We start from the raw sequence: 22,342 nt of genomic DNA, 5'->3' as shown, positions 1-22,342 counted from the left end.
AGTGGAGGGGATTTTATGAAATGAGAACATGCATCTAGCGGCCCTTAGTTTAGGGACATGCGGTGCATCTTTTTAGAACGCAGCATGTCTGTTTACCTTGCGGCGACACTCCGTCGCCGCAAGGTAAATCACAGGGCCCTATGTATGGGGTGCAGAGATTCCGGATGTGTGCAATGAACACATCCGGAATCGCCGCGCGTACAGAAGGGGGCGGCGCTTTGGGCGGAGCGGGTTTTCCACCCTGTCCAAAGTGCTGTCACTACGGACCATGGACACGCACCCTAAGTGCACCATCACACCTGCTTCTTATCAACCTATCGTTACCCACCCTTTTTTGATTGACAGCTATGGCTTAATAGAGGCAGAAAAGGGTGGACATATCGTAAATGGAAAATAAGCAAGTGGGACAATGTCTATAAATGTTTGGCCATGCCATGAAGCACCAAACGCCTTTACTTGCTTTGAACAGTTATTCTGTGCTGACGAAGACAATGCTGAAGTTGGTTTCTTATTCGACAATTTTTTGTTTTGTGTTTTTATTTTATTTTTTTATAGGCTTAATAACAAAAAATAAGCATCACAGTAATAACATACAACGCAGCGAGGTGCCCTGATGTGAATACACTTAAAAACAGCTACAGAAATCATAAAACTGGCACAAAAATGGGCATCAAAATGGGCACCGAAGGGCGTTAATGAAAGTGTTAAATGACTTTGGGCCAGTTATAGCACATTGCAGACATATACAACAGGGAACCCCACATCAAAACCAGGTCTCTCCAGCTTGGCCCAAATGGGTTCTGGGCATCAAAATTAGCATCAAAGTGGGCAAACAGCCCATTTTCTCATATTTGAATAAGTAACTGATGTTTTTAACCCCTTACTGACATTGGGTGTAATAGTAGGCCAATGTCAGTATCACTCCCTTTGATGTGGGCTCTGACGGTGAGCCCACATCTTTCCTGGGACATGTCAGCTGTTTTGAACAGCTGACATGTGCCCGCAATAGCTGCGGGTGGAATCACTATTAACTAGTTAAATGCCGCTGTCAAACTCTGACTGCGACACTTAAATCGCCCTTCCAGTCATCTCTGTGGTTGTCAGCACAGGATTGCTATGAGTGCCACCCAATGGTCGGCACTCATAGCAAGTCAGCAATTCTACTACATAGAGGCGTTCTGACCGTCGTCTCCCATGGAGACTATTGAAGCATGGCAAAAGAAAAAAAAAATTGCTTAAAGAAGTTGTCCACTACTATAACTTTTTTTTTTCATAAATCTTGCTATTATGTGCCACTGAAAACATCTACTGTGTTTATTTTAGCAATATTACCTTTTATCATGCAGTAGCAGCACATCTTTAGTGCTGGATCCAGCTCTCATGGGGTTAATCAACAACTTCTTTTCTCCTGAGTTATTGTGCTCTAATACTACAAGTTCCATGATGCATTACACTCGCCTGTAACTCTGCACCTGGCACACCCACTCCAAAACACACCCCAACCTCTCGCTCCTCTATCTTCAAAAAGATTTGTGATGTCATTTCTGTCCAACCTCTTTTACATTTGTCCAACCCACACTCCATTACACACAGATGGATAGATAGATAGATAACAAACAGATAGATGAATACATACAGATATATCTATATATCTCAAAGTCCATCCAAGTAGCAAAGAAAAGGCAGTACTCACCGATCCTTATACGAGAGGTAACTTTATTTTCTTAACTTACATAAAACTCTTCACGGCCGGGGGTGCAGATGAACTGAGTGCGGCAAGCCTGACGACGGCCGTTTCGCGCCCACCTGGCACTTCCACGGGTCAGTGAGTGAGCGTTCAGGGCGACGGAGGAAGTAGGTGCAGGGAGGTATTGCTCCTCCCACCTCACCTGCCCCGCCGCTCCTGATGCAAACTCGTCAGTATCTATATATCTATGTCTATTTCCATAGATATGTCCATATCCATGTTTCTAAACCCCTTCACCCCTGGAGCTTTTTTCGTTTATCGCTCCCCTTCTTTACAGGGCCATAATTTTTCCGTCAATATGGCCATGTGAGGGCTTATTTTTTGCGGGACAAGTTCTACTTTTGAACGACACCATTGGTTTTAGCATGTCGTGTAACAGAAAATGTGAAAAAAATTCAAAGTGCAATGAAATTGCAAATAAAGTGCAATCCCACACTTGTTTTTTGCTTGGCTTTTTTGCTAGGTTCACTAAATGCTAAGGCTGTGCACACGTTGCGGATTTAATTGCAGATCCGCAGCATTTTTTGCCGCACAGAAATGCATCAAATCCGCAGTGTAGTGCACAACCAATGTAAGTCTATGGGAGCCGCAGACTTGTTGTGCACATGCTGCGGAAAAAGCCGCACCGAAACGCAGCTTTTTTTTCTTGCAGCATGTCACTTCTTTTGTGCGGAACTGCAGCGTTTCTGCACCCTTAGACTTTCATTGAGTCGGGCACATCCGCAGCAAAACCGCAGATGTAAAAAAGATCTGCAGTTTTGCTGCGGATGTGGGTCCGAGAAACGCTGCAGTTCGGGAGGAGGGAAGTGTGTGGGCGGAATGTGGGCAGTGACTATGTGCGTGTATGTGGGTGCTGGGTCTGCGGGCTGTTTGGATGTGTGTGATACTGTTCGTGTGTGTGCGGGGCTGTTCGGGTGTGTGCGGGGCTGTTCGGGAGTGTGCGGGGCTTTTCGGGTGTGTGGGGCTTTTCGGGTGGGTGCCTGGCTGTTCGGGTGTGTGCGGGACTGTTTGGGTGTGTGCGGGGGGTCTTTTGGGGTGTGTGTGCAGGCATCATCCGATGGGACTACAAGTACGCAGCATCCAATCAGCTAATTCGGATGTAATCTGGACAGTGGACACGCACCCTACACTATCCATACATCTATCAATAGATATATCTATCCAGATATATCTATAGGTAGATATATGAATAGATAGATGTATGCATATATAGATCTATCTATATGTAGATCTGTTGTGAATTCTGTTCTCGAACTCCCTCCTGTGGTCATGAATGGTACTTCGGCGAGTTCTGTCCATGGACTCCCTCTGGTGGCTGTGAGTGGAGCTGCTGGTTCTGAGGTTCCTTCCTCAGCTGACCTCGTTTGGTCCTAGGCTGGCTGCTCTATTTAACTCCACTCAGATCGTTACTTGATGCCAGCTGTCAATGTTCTAGTACTGGTTCAGATCTCTCTTGGATCTTTCTGAGGACCTGTCTACTCCAGCAGAAGCTAAGTCCCTGCTAGTTTATTTGCTGATCTTTGTTTTCTTGTCCAGCTCGCTATCATGATATTGCCTTGCTAGCTGGAAGCTCTGGGATGCAGAGTGGCACCTCCGCACCGTGAGTCGGTGCGGGGGTCTTTTTGCACACTCTGCGTGGCTTTTTGTAGTGTTTTATGCTGACCGCAAAGATACCTTTTCTATCCTCAGTCTGTTTAGTGAAGTCTGGCCTCCTTTGCTAAAACCTGTTTCATTCTTATGTTTGTGACTTTCATCTTAACTCACAGTCAATATTTGTGGGGGGCTGCCTTTTCCTTTGGGGGAATTTCTCTGAGGCAAGGTAGGCTTTATTTCCTATCTTTAGGGGTAGTTAGCTCTTAGGCTGTGAAGAGGCGTCTAGGCAGAGTTAGGTACGCTCCACGGCTATTTCTAGTGTGTGTGTGATAGGATTAGCTTGCGGTCAGCAGAGCTCCCACTTCCCAGAGCTTGTCCTGTGTGATAGTTTAACCATCAGGTCATTCCGGGTGCTCCTAACCACCAGGTCCATAACATAGATCTGTCTATCCATTTCATCTATCATCTATATGTCTATCTGTGTATGTAATGGAGTGTGGGTTGGACAAATGTAAAAGAGGATGTTGGACAATAATGACATCACAAATCTTTTTTTTTTGTTCAATAATACATCTTTATTTAGCTTTCGAAAACGCATAAAAACCGCGCAAAAACCGCACCAAAAGCGAATTTAAAAAATGCATCAAAACCGCGCAAAAAACTGCATAAAAAATGCATCAAAACTGCACCAAAAACTGCATCAAAACCGCACCAAAAACTGCATCAAAACCGCACCAAAATTGCATCAACACTGCACCAAAACCACACCAAAAACTGCATCAAAACTGCCCCAAAAACTGCATCAAAACCGCGCAAAAACCACACCAAGAACTGCATCAAACCCGCACCAAAACTGCACCAGGTTTTGATGCAGTTTTTGGTGCAGTTTTGATGCAGTTTTTAGTGTAGTTTTGATGCTGTTTTTGGTGCGGTTTTTGCGCGGTTTGATGCAGTTTTTGGAAATAAATGAACGGAAAATGTGCATGATTTGAATGGAAACATGCATGAAAAAACGGATTTGGAGGCCGGATTCATCATTTCACATCTCAGTTTCATATGTTTTTTGCCGGATCCGTCGCTATGCGTTTTTTTGCCGGACAGAAAAAACGTTCCTCTGTATGTGTTTTCCATCCGGCGGAAACAGCTTTTTTGACGGATCTGGCAAAAGACGGGTGAAACGTATGGCCATCAGGCGCAATCCAGCGCTAATACAACTCTATGAGAAAAAAACGGATCCGGCGGAAAAAAAATGGATCCGTTTTTTACAAAACTCGCCGGATTGTGCCTGATGGCAAAAACCTGATGTGTGAAAGCAGCCAGATATTTGGATAGATACATCTATGTATCTATAGATATATCTATAGATAGATATATCCATAGATATGCAATAGAAAGGCCAATGTTTCTAAGGCTACTTTCACACTTGCGTTTTTAGCAATCTGTCGCAATCCGTCTTTTTGGGAAAAAAAACAGATCCTGCAAATGTGCTCGCAGGATGCGTTTTTTACCCATAGACTTGTATTAGCGACGGATCGCGATGGATGGCCACACGTCGCATCCCTCGTGCAATGGATCCGTCGTGTTTTGGCGGACCGTTGGCACGAAAAAAGGTTCAAATGAATGTTTTTTGTCCGCTGCGTCCGCCATTTTCTACCGCGCATGCGTGGCCAAAACTCCGCCCCCTCCTCCCCGGACTTCAGAATGGGCAGCGGATGCGTTGAAAAACTGCATCCGCTGCCCACGTCATGCACAAATTTCACAACGTGTGTCAGTACGTCGGCCCGACGCATAGCGACGGACCCGTACCGACGCAAGTGTGAAAAAGGCCTTAATGAGCGTTTAATTTAATAAAAAGAACGGCGTGGGCTCCCGCACAATTTTCTGCACCAGAGGGGGAAAGCCGACGGCTGGGGGCCAATATTTGTAGCCTGCTATGAATATCAGCCCACAGCTGTCTGCGTAGCCTTTACTGGCTATTAAAATAGGGGGATCAGGCCCCAAAAAATGACGTGGGGTCCCCCTATATTTTATAGCCAGAAAGGCTACGCAGACAGCTGCGGGCTGATATTCATAGCCTAGAGAGGGGCCATGGATATTGGTCCCCCCCGGCTACAAATACCAGTCCACAGCCGCCCCGGAAATGGCGCATCTTACAGATACGCCAAATCCGGCACTTAGCCCCTCTCTTCCCACTCCCATGTTGCGGCGGGATATGGGGTAATAAGGGGTTAATGTCACCTTGCTATTGTAAGGTGACATTAAGCCGGGTTAATAACGGAGAGGCGTCAATAAGACGCCTATCCATTATTAATCCAATACTAATAAAGGGTTAATAAAACACACACATTAGGAAAAAAGTATTTTAATATTCTTCATTTAACCATACTTACCATACTTCAGCGCCTGCAAAAAAGTAAAATAATAAACCGTATACTACCTGTCCGCCGTAGTCCAATTAATAACAAGTGTCCTACGACGATCTCCCCTATAGAACAGTGACATCGGGTGATGTCACTGCTCTATAGGACCTTCAGTGACACACTGACAGGAGACAATGGCTCCAGCAGTGCATCACAGAGAGGTTACCTTAGGACAAAGTCTCTCTTTATGGGAATTGCTGCCTGGGAAAACTTCTCACACAGCAATGGCATACAGTGAGACTAGGGACTATTTTCTCACAGGGGCGTAGGAATACATTGTGAGGAATACATTGTGGAAGGATACCTTCCATCATTGTATTCCTGGAGCCCCTGGAGAGCGGTCGCATCAGCTGATCCTCCTCTCCACGGGAGATCGTCGAGGGACACTCGTTTTAATTGGATTTCTGCGGATCAGGGATTATAGTGTTTGTTTATTATTTTAATATTTTTTACAGATGACACTGGCTTCGGGGATCAAAGTGACAAGTGATGGTGAGTATGTACTCTAATATGTACTGTATGTCTGTATGTATGTTGTATGTATGTATGTACTGTATGTGGCATGTTGCATGACACATGTTGCATGTCGTCGCATGTTACATGGTGCATGTCATTGCATGTCGCATGCTGCATGTCATCGCATGTTGCATGTCGCAGCATGTCGCATGTCACATGTTGCATGTCGTCGCATGGCGCATGTCACATGTTGCATGTCGTCGCATGTCATTGCATGCTGCATGTCGCATGTCGTCGCATGGTGCATGCTGCATGTCATTGCATGGCACATGTCACATGTTGCATGTCGTCGCATGTCACATGTCATTGCATGCTGCATGTCATCTCATGGTGCATGTCGCCGCATGGTGCATGTCGTCGCATGGTGCATATTGCATGTCGTCGCATGTTGCATGTCGCCGCATGCCGTCGCATGGTGCATGTTGCATATCGTCACATGTTTCATTTCCCCGCTGTTGTCGCATGGTGCATGTCACATGTTGCATGTCATCGCATGTTGCATGACATATGTTGCATGTCGCCGCATGTTGTCGCATGTTATCGCATGGTGCATGTCGTCGCATGTTATCGCATGGTGCATGTCACATGTTGCATGTCGCATGTCATCGCATGGTGCATGTCACATGTTGCATGTCGTCGCATGTTGCATGTCGCATGGTGCATGTCACATATTGCATGTTGTCACATGTCGCATGTCATTGCATGTCGTATGTTGCATGTTGTCGCATGTTGTCGCATGATGTCACATGTTACATGTCACATGGTGTGTGTTGCATGTATGCACTGTATATGTGTTTTTTTTTTTTTTTTACATTCAACACATTAGCCGGATGATGGGACTACTACTGTCCCATCATTGGCTAATGTGTCATTCACTGTCACTGTAGCAGGCAGAGCCCGATGGGACTTGTAGTCCCATCGGACGAAGCCTGCACACAGAGACATACTGCAATAACACCCGCACGCCGCAGACCCCAGCACGGCCAGCAGACCCACCGCACAGCCCGGCGCAGCCCCATGGCACATCCCGATGCCGACACATCACGGCGCAGGCACCGGCACATCCCAGCGGCAGCACATACTGGCACCACGGCACATCACGGCGCAGGCACCGGCACATCACGGCGCCAGCACATACCGTCACCACGGCACATCACGGTGCAGGCATCGGCACATGCCGGCGCCAGCACATACCGGCACCACGGCGCAGGCACTGGCATATCCCGCAGACTTCCCCACGCCCGCCCATCCCAGAACACAGCGTTCACATCCCTACCTACTACCTAGCCCCGCCCGCCCCAGCACAGCCCTGCAGGCCCCAGCGCCGCCCACAGCCCAGTCACTCTTGATGAGTGACTGCTGTCTGTGGAGCCTGGGGTCACGCCTGCTCATGACGTCACGTCAATTTCCAGAGTCTGGAAATTGACGTGACGTCGGCGGAAATTAGCGGTGGCTGCAGCCTGGGGGTCACGTGACCCGGACTCAGCCGCCAGCATAGCGCCGCTCACAGGCGAAAACGGCAACGGAAGGTATTTACACAATTCATCAGGGACCCCGGGGGGATACATTGGGGGGATAATTAAAAGTAGTGGACAACCCCTTTAAAATATATACAAAAATACATAAGCTCAAATCACCCCCCTTTCGCCTCATTCAAAATAAAAAAATAAAATCAAACAAATACACATATTTGGTATCGCCGTGTTCAGAATCGCCCGATTTATCAATAAAAAAAAAAGGATTAAGCTGATCGATAAATGGCGTCGCGAGAAAAAGTCACAATTACATTTTTTGGTCACCGTGACATTGCATTAAAATGCAATAACGGGCGATCAAAATATCATATCTGCACCAAAATGGTATCATTAAAAATGTCAGCTCGGCGCACAAAAAATAAGTCCTTACCCAATCCCAGATCATGAAAAATGGAGACGCTACAGGTATTGGAAAATTGCTTTTTTTTTTAAGCAAAGTTTGGAATTGTTTTTTCTCCACTTAGATAAAAAAACAAACTATACATGTTTGGTGTCTATGAACTTGTAATGACCTGGAGAATCATAATGGCAGGACAGTTTTAGCATCTAGCAAACCTAGCAAAAAAAGCCAAACAAAAAACAACTGTGGGATTGCACTTTTTTGCAATTTTACAGCACTTGGAATTTTTTTCCCGTTTTCTAGTACACGACATGGTAAAACCAATGGTGTCGTTCAAAAGTACAACTCGTCCCACAAAAAAATAAGCCCTCCATGGCCATATTGACAGAAAAATAAAAAAGCTATGGCTCTGGGAAGGAGGGGAGCAAAAAACGAAAAACCGAATAAAGCTCCGTGGGTGAAGGGGTTAAATGACTTTGGGCTGAAACTGATGAATAAGGCCGGAGTCACACTAGTCTGTAATACGGCCGAGTGCAATGCGATAAAAAATCGCTTAGCACTCGGCCCAATGTTAATCTACGGGGCAGCTCCTGTTATCCGTTGTTTTCTCGGCCGTATTCAGGATCCGAGTGAAATTGCAGCATGCTGCGATTGTCAGCATATCTCGGCCGAGAGTCGCCAATGAAAGTCTATGGGGGTGAGAAAAAATTGGATTACACACGGACCATCAGTGTGACTTGCGAGAAATATGCACCGGTGTTCTATAGAAAAGCCGGCAATTCAGTGCGGTGTACAGTAAAATCACACTGACAGGTTAGACTAGAATAGATAGAATAAATGTCTACACATAGAATAGGTATATATACAGTGGGGCAAAAAAGTATTTAGTCATTCAGCAATAGTGCAAGTTCCAGCACTTAAAAAGATGAGAGGCGTCTGTAATTTACATCATAGTTAGACCTCAACTATGGGAGACAAACTGAGAAAAAAAAATCCAGAAAATCACATTGTCTGTTTTTTTATCATTTTATTTGCATATTATGGTGGAAAATAAGTATTTGGTCAGAAACAAACAATCAAGATTTCTGGCTCTCACAGACCTGTAACTTCTTCTTTAAGAGTCTCCTCTTTCCTCCACTCATTACCTGTAGTAATGGCACCTGTTTAAACTTGTTATCAGTATAAAAAGACACCTGTGCACACCCTCAAGCAGTCTGACTCCAAACTCCACTATGGTGAAGACCAAAGAGCTGTCAAAGGACACCAGAAACAAAATTGTAGCCCTGCACCAGGCTGGGAAGACTGAATCTGCAATAGCCAACCAGCTTGGAGTGAAGAAATCAACAGTGGGAGCAATAATTAGAAAATGGAAGACATTCAAGACCACTGATAATCTCCCTCGATCTGGGGCTCCACGCAAAATCCCACCCCATGGGGTCAGAATGATCACAAGAACGGTGAGCAAAAATCCCAGAACCACGCGGGGGGACCTAGTGAATGAACTGCAGAGAGCTGGGACCAATGTAACAAGGCCTACCATAAGTAACACACTACGCCACCATGGACTCAGATCCTGCAGTGCCAGACGTGTCCCACTGCTTAAGCCAGTACATGTCCGGGCCCGTCTGAAGTTTGCTAGAGAGCATTTGGATGATCCAGAGGAGTTTTGGGAGAATGTCCTATGGTCTGATGAAACCAAACTGGAACTGTTTGGTAGAAACACAACTTGTCGTGTTTGGAGGAAAAAGAATACTGAGTTGCATCCATCAAACACCATACCTATTGTAAAGCATGGTGGTGGAAGCATCATGCTTTGGGGCTGTTTCTCTGCAAAGGGGCCAGGACGACTGATCCGGGTACATGAAAGAATGAATGGGGCCATGTATCGTGAGATTTTGAGTGCAAACCTCCTTCCATCAGCAAGGGCATTGAAGATGAAACGTGGCTGGGTCTTTCAACATGACAATGATCCAAAGCACACCGCCAGGGCAACGAAGGAGTGGCTTCGTAAGAAGCATTTCAAGGTCCTGGAGTGGCCTAGCCAGTCTCCAGATCTCAACCCTATAGAAAACCTTTGGAGGGAGTTGAAAGTCCGTGTTGCCAAGCGAAAAGCCAAAAACATCACTGCTCTAGAGGAGATCTGCATTGAGGAATGGGCCAACATACCAACAACAGTGTGTGGCAACCTTGTGAAGACTTACAGAAAACGTTTGACCTCGGTCATTGCCAACAAAGGATATATTACAAAGTATTGAGATTAAATTTTGTTTCTGACCAAATACTTATTTTCCACCATAAAATGCAAATAAAATGATAAAAAACAGACAATGTGATTTTCTGGATTTTTTTTTCTCAGTTTGTCTCCCATAGTTGAGGTCTACCTATGATGTAAATTACAGACGCCTCTCATCTTTTTACGTGGTGGAACTTGCACTATTGCTGACTGACTAAATACTTTTTTGCTCCACTGTATATACAGGTCCTTCTCAAAAAATTAGCATATAGTGTTAAATTTCATTATTTACCATAATGTAATGATTACAATTAAACTTTCATATACTATAGATTCATTATCCACCAACTGAAATTTGTCAGGTCTTTTATTGTTTTAATACTGATGATTTTGGCATACAACTCCTGATAACCCAAAAAACCTGTCTCAATAAATTAGCATATTTCACCCGACCAATCAAATAAAAGTGTTTTTTAATACCAAACAAAAAAACCATCAAATAATAATGTTCAGTTATGCACTCAATACTTGGTCGGGAATCCTTTGGCAGAAATGACTGCTTCAATGCGGCGTGGCATGGAGGCAATCAGCCTGTGACACTGCTGAGATGTTATGGAGGCCCAGGATGCTTCAATAGCAGCCTTAAGCTCATCCAGAGTGTTGGGTCTTGCGTCTCTCAACTTTCACTTCACAATATCCCACAGATTCTCTATGGGGTTCAGGTCAGGAGAGTTGGCAGGCCAATTGAGCACAGTAATACCATGGTCAGTAAACCATTTACCAGTGGTTTTGGCACTGTGAGCAGGTGCCAGGTCGTGCTGAAAAATGAAATCTTCATCTCCATAAAGCATTTCAGCCGATGGAAGCATGAAGTGCTCCAAAATCTCCTGATAGCTAGCTGCATTGACCCTGCCCTTGATGAAACACAGTGGACCAACACCAGCAGCTGACATGGCACCCCACACCATCACTGACTGTGGGTACTTGACACTGGACTTCAGGCATTTTGGCTTTTCCTTCTCCCCAGTCTTCCTCCAGACTCTGGCACCTTGATTTCCGAATTACATGCAAAATTTGCTTTCATCAGAAAAAAGTACTTGGGACCACTTAGCAACAGTCCAGTGCTGCTTCTCTGTAGCCCAGGTCAGGCGCTTCTGCCGCTGTTTATGGTTCAAAAGTGGCTTTACCTGGGGAATGCGGCACCTGTAGCCCATTTCCTGCACACGCCTGTGCACAGTGGCTCTGGATGTTTCCACACCAGACTCAGTCCACTGCTTCCTCAGGTTCCGGTCACCTCTTCTCGTTGTACAGCGTTTTCTGCCACATTGTTTCCTTCCAACAGACTTACCATTGAGGTGCCTTGATACAGCACTCTGGGAACAGCCTATTTGTTGAGAAATTTCTTTCTGGGTCTTACCCTCTTGCTTGAGGGTGTCAATGATGGCCTTCTTGACATCTGTCAGGTCGCTAGTCTTACCCATGATGGGGGTTTTGAGTAATGAACCAGGCAGGGAGTTTTTAAAAGCCTCCGGTATCTTTTGCATGTGTTTAGAGTTAATTAGTTGATTCAGAAGATTACGGTAATAGGTCATTTAGAGAACCTTTTCTTGATATGCTAATTTATTGAGACAGGTTTTTTGGGTTATCAGGAGTTGTATGCCAAAATCATCAGTATTAAAACAATAAAAGACCTGACAAATTTCAGTTGGTGGATAATGAATCTATAGTATATGAAAGTTTAATTGTAATCATTACATTATGGTAAATAATGAAATTTAACACTATATGCTAATTTTTTGAGAAGTACCTGTATATATATATACTGTTTATATATATATCTATCAGTGAGACATATATATTTATATTTCATATAGCGCTAGATAGCAGAAAAGCCAGTAATTCAATTTCCGGCTTTTGCTCTCTCCTTATCAAACCCGACAGGATATGAGACATGGTTTACATACAGTAAACCATTTCATATCCCTTATTTTTTACATATTCCTCACTAGTAAAGTTAGAAGTGTATGTGTGCAAAATGTGGGGGTTCTAGCTGTTAAAATAAAGGGTTAAATCGCGGAAAAAAAACTGGCGTGGGCTCCCACGCAATTTTCTTCGCCAGAGTGGAAAAGCCAGTGACTGAGGGCAGATATTAATAGCCTACAGAGGGACCATGATTATAGGACCCCCCCGGGCTAAAAACATCTGCCCCCAGCCACCCCAGAAAACGCACATCTGTAAGATGCGCCTATTCTGGGATATGGGGTAATAAAGGGTCCAATATTAATAAAGGGTTAAAAACACACATATATGAAATAGAAATATAACCAAAAAAGAAATGACCTAGTCACAAATGGCGCTTCCAAAATAACATACCACCTACAAATAAACTGAAGCATATGCCAAGTAAAAAGTAAAAATATATACACTCACCGGCCACTTTATTAGGTACACCATGCTAGTAACGGGTTGGACCCCCTTTTGCCTTCAGAACTGCCTCAATTCTTCGTGGCATAGATTCAACAAGGTGCTGGAAGCATTCCTCAGAGATTTTGGTCCATATTGACATGATGGCATCACACAGTTGCCGCAGATTTGTCGGCTGCACATCCCAAAGATGCTCCATACAAGGCAGGATGGATCCATGCTTTCATGTTGTTTACGCCAAATTCTGACCCTACCATCCGAATGTCGTAGCAGAAATCGAGACTCATCAGACCAAGCAACGTTTTTCCAATCTTCTACTGTCCAATTTCGATGAGCTTGTGCAAATTGTAGCCTCAGTTTCCTGTTCTTAGCTGAAAGGAGTGGTACCCGGTGTGGTCTTCTGCTGCTGTAGCCCATCTGCCTCAAAGTTCGACGCACTGTGCGTTCAGAGATGCTCATAGGCCTACCTTGGTTGTAACGGGTGGCGATTTGAGTCAGTGTTGCCTTTCTATCAGCTCGAACCAGTCTGCCCATTCTCCTCTGACCTCTGGCATCAACAAGGCATTTCCGCCCACAGAACTGCCGCTCACTGGATGTTTTTCTTTTTCGGACCATTCTCTGTAAACCCTAGAGATGGTTGTGCGTGAAAATCCCAGTAGATCAGCAGTTTCTGAAATACTCAGACCAGCCCTTCTGGCACCAACAACCATGCCACGTTCAAAGGCACTCAAATCACCTTTCTTCCCCATACTGATGCTCGGTTTGAACTGCAGGAGATTGTCTTGACCATGTCTACATGCCTAAATGCACTGAGTTGCCGCCATGTGATTGGCTGATTAGAAATTAAGTGTTAACAAGAAGTTGGACAGGTGTACCTAATAAAGTGGCCAGTGAGTGTATATATATATATTTAACAAATATTGACTCACAACTGTTTAAAAAGATTCAGTGGATGAATACACACATATGGACCTGAGAACACAGGACATAATATACCCATGCCATAAACATTCAAAAAAAATGGATAAATATCCAGAGTGTATAAAGAAAAAATGTTTTCTCTAGGGTTCCTCAGAAAGGGCTACCTTATAGGCCGGCGTCACACTCAGCGTATGAAAATACGGTACGTATTTTACGGCCGTAATACGCAGAAATGTTACAAAAATTGTGATCCGTAGGCAGGGTGTGGCAGCGTATTTTGCGCATGGCATCCGTACTGCGATATTTTCTCGCAGGCTTGCAAAATCGACATCTAATGGATTTATGGGCTCAATTGTTAGTTAAAACATATATACAGTATATATACATATATATATATATATATATATATGTATATATATATATATATATATATATATATATATATATATAATCAGAACCTCCCACTCCCGTCTCCAAGACTTTACACGTGCTGCGCCGATTCTTTGTAATGCACTACCTAGGTTAATACGATTAATCCCCAATCCCCACAGTTTTAAGCGTGCCCTAAAAACTCATTTGTTCAGATTGGCCTACCGCCTCAACGCATTAACCTAACTATCCCTGTTTGGCCTATTAAATAAAAAAATAAATTAATTAAATAAAAAACCATAATCGTGTTCCTCGCATCATGTTCTTGTAGCGCCCCCACTGCCGCAGGGCCGAGGGGTACCCGATACCGGGCCTCTGAGTCTCTGCTCTGGGGTTGTCATGGTGGCTAGGCCCGGTCCGTGACCCTGCTGAGGGGCGTACAGTGAATGATAGATGTGGATGGTGGTGGTGGTGCGGTGCAGTAAATAACGAGGACACCAAGTTGCAGTCTCTTTACCTCTTTACTGAAGATCTCTGGGTCCTCAATCCGGAATACGGTTAACCAGGCTGCGCAAGTCCGGCCGGTCCAATGGCACCTCCAGAGTTCTCCTTGCAGGTGGAAATCTGTGCCTTCCTGCTAGCGCTATGTGTTGCGATCCTTCCCTGCTGTGCTTACGGAAAGTCCCCACAACTGTTGTGTCCGTTTCTTAAGTTCCCTCACAACTCGATTAGATGATGTTCTGCTAATCTTCCGTCCCTCCCTGATGTTACGGTTAGGACGGCACCCGTATGACGGGTAGGCTCGGAGCTCTTCCGGGACCCTAGAGTCGCCCCTCTCCACAAGTTGCCCCCTATGTCTTCGTAGGTGATTTAGGTGAGACAGCCCGCCTATGACTGACTGTCCTGCCGTTGGTTTGAAGTAGTGCTTGAAGCTAGGTGTATGAATACTTCCTCGGCGTTCCGGCCGCCGGTTGTGCGCCTCAGTAGGATGTTGCCTCGGTCTCACAGCACGACTCCTACTGGTATTCTCCTTCTTGCTTTGATCTCGTTTCTCACTCAGCACAATCTATCTCGCTTCCAATCCCTCCTTGGGCACCGCCGCTATGCTGAGCAGGCACGGTCCCGTTACGTTCTCTCAAGTTGCCAGGCCTCTGTCAGGATCCCACCCCTGACAGGGACCCTACCAAATCTTCTCCCACAACACCCTCTGCCACAAGGTGTTGCCTGGTTCCAACCCAGTCAGCTTTCTGTTCTAACTTCCTGCCTGACCCCCAGTTTTACCAGTATGTGAGGAGTGGCCTAATGAATAGAACCCTTAGCTCCCCCTGGAGGCCCGGCTGTGAAATGTATTGGTGTCTGTGATACCTGGTCAGATGAACTCCTTCAGTGCCATCAGACGTACCATAGCTCCCCTTAGTGGCGGAGCCACAGTACTGCAACGACCAGGACTCTGGGGCGCTGCACTCCCCCCCGGTTAAATCCAGTACTCCTGGACTGGGAAGAAAACAACAATACAGGTTAGCAAAAAGACATACAATTTTGAAAATGCAATAACAATAAGTAAGCTTGAACAGAGCTTCCCTTTATGGGAGGTGAGGACACTTGAACGTTACAAACATGGTTAAACATTATAAATTACAGGCTATAAATAACTCCTGTTACCCAACCGGGTATTCTACTCAGTGCAAACTTTTGAATAACAAGTTGACATTGCCTTTAAGGACGTATACTCCCTATCCACTAAAGACTTACTTATAAAACATTATGAAACTGACTTCTTCTTTAAGGGCGTGCAAGCTAACCCACTAAAGAATTATTCTGAACATTATAATATTAATTAACTCTTTCTCTTTCATTCTCCTTCGTTAAATCTGCAGGACCGCCTGTCCTAACTGCTCCAGGCCTACTGCCTCTCCTTTCTTTACAGGACCGCCCCTTTCAGCCCGGGCCTACTGCCTTTTCAACTACTATACACAGTATAGAACATAACATTTACTTTCGGTTTGAAATCACAGCCATCCTTACATGGCTCCTAAGAGGACTCACTGACTAACCCCGTACGGGTTCACTCTCTGTCCTCATTTTCTATCAACATTATCAATCATTTCTTACAATCAACTGGTTGGATACATATAACTTTTTCATGTAAGCATCATCATCACTTTCTTTTTGTCAAGACATTATTGCTATCTATCAGTCTTAAAGCAATACCATTCTTTAAGTGCAACAAGTGAACATCCCCTTTAAGAGGGGACCAAGTCTTTATGAGGTAGCACATCTTCTCAAGCTACCAGTCCATACTCAGCAAAGGCTCCGGTGCGGTATCTTCACAAAGAGTCCTTCTTTAAGTAAAACCAGTAGGGAGCATCTTTAAGAAGGTGCAAACTATTTACAAGCAGTTTGTATCATGCACTGTTCATGATTGCGGCAGTTCTTGATAACAAAGAAGCAAATAGAAAATAACCAAAAAACAAGCAGTAGGGATCCCGGGTCAACAAAGGGATCCCTTTAAGAGTTAACCCTAGACGGGTTTAGCAGCAAAACAGTAGAACAGTAACTATTTACATTCTCATGGTATCGAGGTTTATCCTCATAGTAGGGTGCACGACATCAGCCGAAAGTGGACACCTCCTGACTGTGCAGGCTTCGATCCTTGGTCGACGGCTGATGCCGCACCAGTGTCACTGGTGGATTTCCCGGGTGCAGTCAGACCACCTGATGTCTGAATCTGAAGGCGGACTCTAGCCGCCAGCTCAGTTGCTGCAATGAGACGTACGGCGGCAATAGTGGTAAGATCTGTCACGTCTGGTTCCATCATGGTTGAAGTAACAGATGACGCTCCCCCAAGCTCACATCGGCGAACGTTCCGAGCGTACCATCCGTATGCATTCCGATGACGGGTGTAGGTCACCTGATCCCCCTTTTGCAATGGATCACCATCTCGGCTGCAGCAGGGAGTCTTCACGTTGCAACTAGTAACGAAGACGTCAGTTGGTAGCCCCGGTTCCTGTATGGAGCCCCATCCCCTCTTCGGGTGGAAGGCCAACACAGTTCCCCGCTTTACCTCGTCCTTCTTACCACACGCAAGAGGCGATTGTTGTACTCTCGGTGGGTCAGTCAGTTCTGCCTCTTTTTGTCTTTTCCAATGTAGGATCAAGCATTGTTTGTATTGTTCCCAGGTAAGCACAGCAAGGGTGAAACCTTCCTCCCGAGCCCCATCTGGCCCAATCCGGGGGGTGTCCCACTGGAGAATCACCCCGTCTGGGCCCACGTCTATGGGTTCTCCCATCCTGGTCGGCAGCGGTGGTACCAGCTTCCCCATTACGTCGGGGGGTAACACCACTAGCTCTGCCGAGAGGAGACGGCTTTTACTGGGGTGAGGGTCGGTCGCGGGAGCGGGATCGAGCGGGGGAGCAGGGGCGTCTTCCATACCTGCGCCTGATGTGATTCCACCGATGTCGATCCGGTCCACTAACGAGGACGCTGGAGTCGGCTGCAGCCCGGAACGCGGCTCCTCCAATGTGTTCTCTGGATGCGGCTCCGCCCTCCATGGTTCCACCTCCGCTGGCTCCGAGGTCGGGATGGGTAGGCTCAGCTCCGCTGCCGGTTCCAAGGACTTCAGGTCCTTCCGCTGCGGTGGACGTGGGTCCGCCTCTGGTGGGTGAGGGCAAGCCGGGATTGCTCCTTCCTCGTTCAGGCACTTGCTGTTCATCATCGCTGCCTGATAGTCGGTGGCAGTGCATGCACCTGGCTCCGCCATTTCTCCGGGGTCGAGCTTCTCCGTCACCCGCTTCCCGCCGTTGCAAATCAAGGGGTCGTCCTCTGCTTTGAGGCAGGTCTTCGCTTTGCAGCAAGAGGCGCAGGGGGCGGTCGCCGCTTCTGGCGCCACTTTGGTAGTCTCCTCCCATGGCACGCCCTCCTTCTTCTTTGGTGTAGCAATGGCGGCGGTTTTTGGCGGGAACTTCTGGCGGCAAACGGCAATACACAATCCTCTCAATAAAGCACAGTCCAAGCACGATAAATCACAGTTCCAAGGCACACATGACCTGATTCTTCAGGCTTAAGTAGATCCTGTTCGTGACGCCAAGTTGTAGCGCCCCCACTGCCGCAGGGCCAAGGGGTACCCGATACCGGGCCTCTGAGTCTCTGCTCTGGGGTTGTCACGGTGGCTAGGCCCGGTCCGTGACCCTGCTGAGGGGCGTACAGTGAATGATTGATGTGGATGGTGGTGGTGGTGCGGTGCAGTAAATAACAAGGACACCAAGTTGCAGTCTCTTTACCTCTTTACTGAAGATCTCTGGGTCCTCAATCCGGAATACGGTTAACCAGGCTGCGCAAGTCCGGCCGGTCCAATGGCACCTCCAGAGTTCTCCTTGCAGGTGGAAATCTGTGCCTTCCTGCTAGCGCTATGTGTTGCGATCCTTCCCTGCTGTGCTTACGGAAAGTCCCCACAACTGTTGTGTCCGTTTCTTAAGTTCCCTCACAACTCGATTAGATGATGTTCTGCTAATCTTCCGTCCCTCCCTGATGTTACGGTTAGGACGGCACCCGTATGACGGGTAGGCTCGGAGCTCTTCCGGGACCCTAGAGTCGCCCCTCTCCACAAGTTGCCCCCTATGTCTTCGTAGGTGATTTAGGTGAGACAGCCCGCCTATGACTGACTGTCCTGCCGTTGGTTTGAAGTAGTGCTTGAAGCTAGGTGTATGAATACTTCCTCGGCGTTCCGGCCGCCGGTTGTGCGCCTCAGTAGGATGTTGCCTCGGTCTCACAGCACGACTCCTACTGGTATTCTCCTTCTTGCTTTGATCTCGTTTCTCACTCAGCACAATCTATCTCGCTTCCAATCCCTCCTTGGGCACCGCCGCTATGCTGAGCAGGCACGGTCCCGTTACGTTCTCTCAAGTTGCCAGGCCTCTGTCAGGATCCCACCCCTGACAGGGACCCTACCGAATCTTCTCCCACAACACCCTCTGCCACAAGGTGTTGCCTGGTTCCAACCCAGTCAGCTTTCTGTTCTAACTTCCTGCCTGACCCCCAGTTTTACCAGTATGTGAGGAGTGGCCTAATGAATAGAACCCTTAGCTCCCCCTGGAGGCCCGGCTGTGAAATGTATTGGTGTCTGTGATACCTGGTCAGATGAACTCCTTCAGTGCCATCAGACGTACCATAGCTCCCCTTAGTGGCGGAGCCACAGTACTGCAACGACCAGGACTCTGGGGCGCTGCACTCTCATACACTTTATGCAGTTAATAGCCCTCTGAGTCTGTACTGCTACATACTTAGGCAGTTAACTGGTTCATGCAGCTTTACATGAACACCCGAGCCTTACACTATGGCTGGTCCAAATAACTAAAGCAATTGTTACCATCCACCTCTCGTGTCTCCCCTTTTCCTCATAGTTTGTAAGCTTGCGAGCAGGGCCCTCATTCCTCCTGGTATCTGTTTTGAACTGTGATTTCTGTTATGCTGTAATGTCTATTGTCTGTACAAGTCCCCTCTATAATTTGTAAAGCGCTGTGGAATATGTTGGCTCTATATAAATAAAAATTATTATTATTATTATATATATATGTCATTGAGACACACACACACACACACACACACATATATATATATATATATGTATATATATATATATATACTGTATTTATATTTAATTCAGCGCGAGATATGTGAAAAGCCGGTAATTCAATTGCCGGCTTTTTCTTTCTCCTTCACAAACCCGACAGGATATGAGACATGGTTTACATACAGTAAACCATCTCATATCCCTTTTTTTTTTTGCATATTCCACACTACTAATGTTAGTAGTGTGTATGTGCAAAATTTGGGCGCTGTAGCTTGTAAAATAAAGGGATAAATCGCAGAATAAATTGGTGTGGGCTCCCGCGCAATTTTCTCCGCCAGAGTGGTAAAGCCAGTGACTGAGGGCAGATATTAATAGCCTAGAGAGGGTCCATGGTTATTGGCCCCCCCTGGCTAAAAACATCTGCCCCCAGCCACCCCAGAAAAGGCACATCTGGAAGAAGCGCCTATTCTGGCACTTGGCCACTCTCTTCCCACTCCCGTGTAGCGGTGGGATATGGGGTAATGAAGGGTTAATGTCACCTTGCTATTGTAAGGTGACATTAAGCCAGATTAATAATGGAGAGGCGTCAATTATGACACCTATCCATTATTAATCCAATAGTACGAAATGGTTAATAAAACACACACACATTATTTAAAAGTATTTTAATGAAATAAAGACACAGGGTGTTGTAATATTTTATTATACTGGTAATCCACCTGAAGACCCTCGTCCTGTAAAAAAGGTAAAATAAAAAATCAACAATATCCCATACCTTCCGTCGTTCTGTCAGTCACACGATGTAAATCCATTGAAGGGGTTAAATCATTTTACAGCCAGGAGCTGTGCTAAAGCAGTCGCTCCTGTCTGTAAAATGTTGTGAATGAATGGAGTGCAGGGGAATGTCCTGCGGATCCGCAGCAGTTTTCCCAAAGTTTACAGTACCATGTAAACCTATGGGGAAAAAAAACCGCTGTGCACATGCTGCAGAAAATTCCGCGCGGAAACGCAGCAGATTATTTTCCGCAGCATGTCACTACTTTCTGCGGATTCCGCAGCGGTTTTCAACATGCACCAATAGGAAAGTGCAGTTGAAAACCCGCAGAGGAATCCGCAGAAGAAACTGCGATAAAATCTGCAGTGAAAACCGCAGTGGTTTTGCACTGCAGATTTTCCAAATCCGCTGTGGAAAAATCCGCAGCAGAATCCGCAACGTGTGCACATGGCCTTACTGTATGTAAACCTTGTCTCATATCCTGTCGGGTTTGTGAAGGAGAAAGAAAAAGCCGGCAATTGAATTGCCGGCTTTTCTATAGAACACCGCTGCGTATTTCTCGCAAGTCACACTGCTGGTCCTTGTGTAATCCGTATTTTTCTCGCCCCCATAGACTTTCATTGGTGATTTTTTTTGCGCAATACGGTGACAAACGCAGCATGCTGCGATTTTCTACGGCCGTACAAGACCGTATAATACGGATCAGTAAAATACGGCTGATAGGAGCTGGGCCATAGAGAATCATTGTACCGTATGCAATCCGTATTTTCTGCACCTCTCATACGTCCGTAAAACTCGCTAGTGTGACGCCGGCCATATGGAGAGAAAAGCTTTCTTGAGTGTTAATCAATGTTATAAATTCAATATATTTCACTTTGCAAACAGTGCTTCTGAACTCATATGTCAACCAAATTTGGTATTCAATATAACATTCATAAAGCATAAACACATAAATAAGGAAAAGAGTTTTTCATACATCTCTATTTAGATGCCCATATAGCTTATGGCTCTATGTGAAAATCTTTGTGGCTCTTCACTACATATAAGATTACTTGCTATCTCTAAAGACAATAGATAACATTAAAGTGCATAGTGCTAAATAATTTTTTTTCTTTATACACTCTGGATATTTATCCATTTTTTTTTAATGTTTATGGCATGGGTATATTATGCCCTGTGTTCTCAGGTCCATATGTGTGTATTCATCCACTGAATCTTTTTAAAGGGAACCTGTCACCCCCAAAATCGGGGGTGAGGTAAGCCCACCAGCATCAGGGGCTTATCTACAGCCTTCTGGAATGCTGTAGATAAGCCCCCGATGTAATATCCTAAAAGATGAGAAAAAGACGTTAGATTATACTCACCCATGGGCGGTCCCGCTGCTGGTCCGGGTCCGGGGCCTCCCATATTCATCAGATGACGTCCTCCTCTGGTCTTCACGCTGCGACTCCTGCGCAGGTGTACTTTGTCTGTCCTGTTGAGGGCAGAGCAAAGTACTGCAGTGCGCAGGCGCCGGGAAAGGTCAGAGAGGCCCAGCTCCTACGCACTGCAGTACGTTGCTCTGCCCTCAACAGGGCAAACAAAGTACACCTGCGCTGGAGCCACAGAGTGAAGACCAGAAGAGGACGTCATCTGATGAGGATGGGAGGCGCTGGACCCGGACCCGGACCAGCAACGGGACTGCCCCTGGGTGAGTATAATCTAACGTCTTTTTCTAATCTTTTAGGATACATCATGGGCTTATCTACCGCATTACAGAAGGCTGTAGATAAGCCCCTGATGCCAGTGGGCTTACCTCACCCGCGATTTTGGGGGTGACAGGTTCCCTTTAAACAGTTGTGAGTCAATATTTGTTAAATAAAAAATTTTTTTTGAATTTTTACTTGGCGTATGCTTCAGT

At 46.0% G+C, this 22,342-nt stretch overlaps 1 protein-coding gene across 1 annotated transcript in view; it reads left to right on the top strand.

Annotated features, from left to right (window-relative positions):
* LOC143809455 (neural proliferation differentiation and control protein 1-like) overlaps positions 1-22,342 on the top strand; it is a 43,214-nt gene that overhangs the window by 3,222 nt on the left and 17,650 nt on the right. The gene's annotated exons all lie outside the window — the stretch shown is intronic.

The sequence above is a fragment of the Ranitomeya variabilis genome, chromosome 2 (genome assembly GCF_051348905.1).
Source record: "Ranitomeya variabilis isolate aRanVar5 chromosome 2, aRanVar5.hap1, whole genome shotgun sequence".
NCBI lineage: Eukaryota > Metazoa > Chordata > Amphibia > Anura > Dendrobatidae > Ranitomeya > Ranitomeya variabilis.
This window is presented reverse-complemented; position numbering and strand designations above follow the sequence as displayed.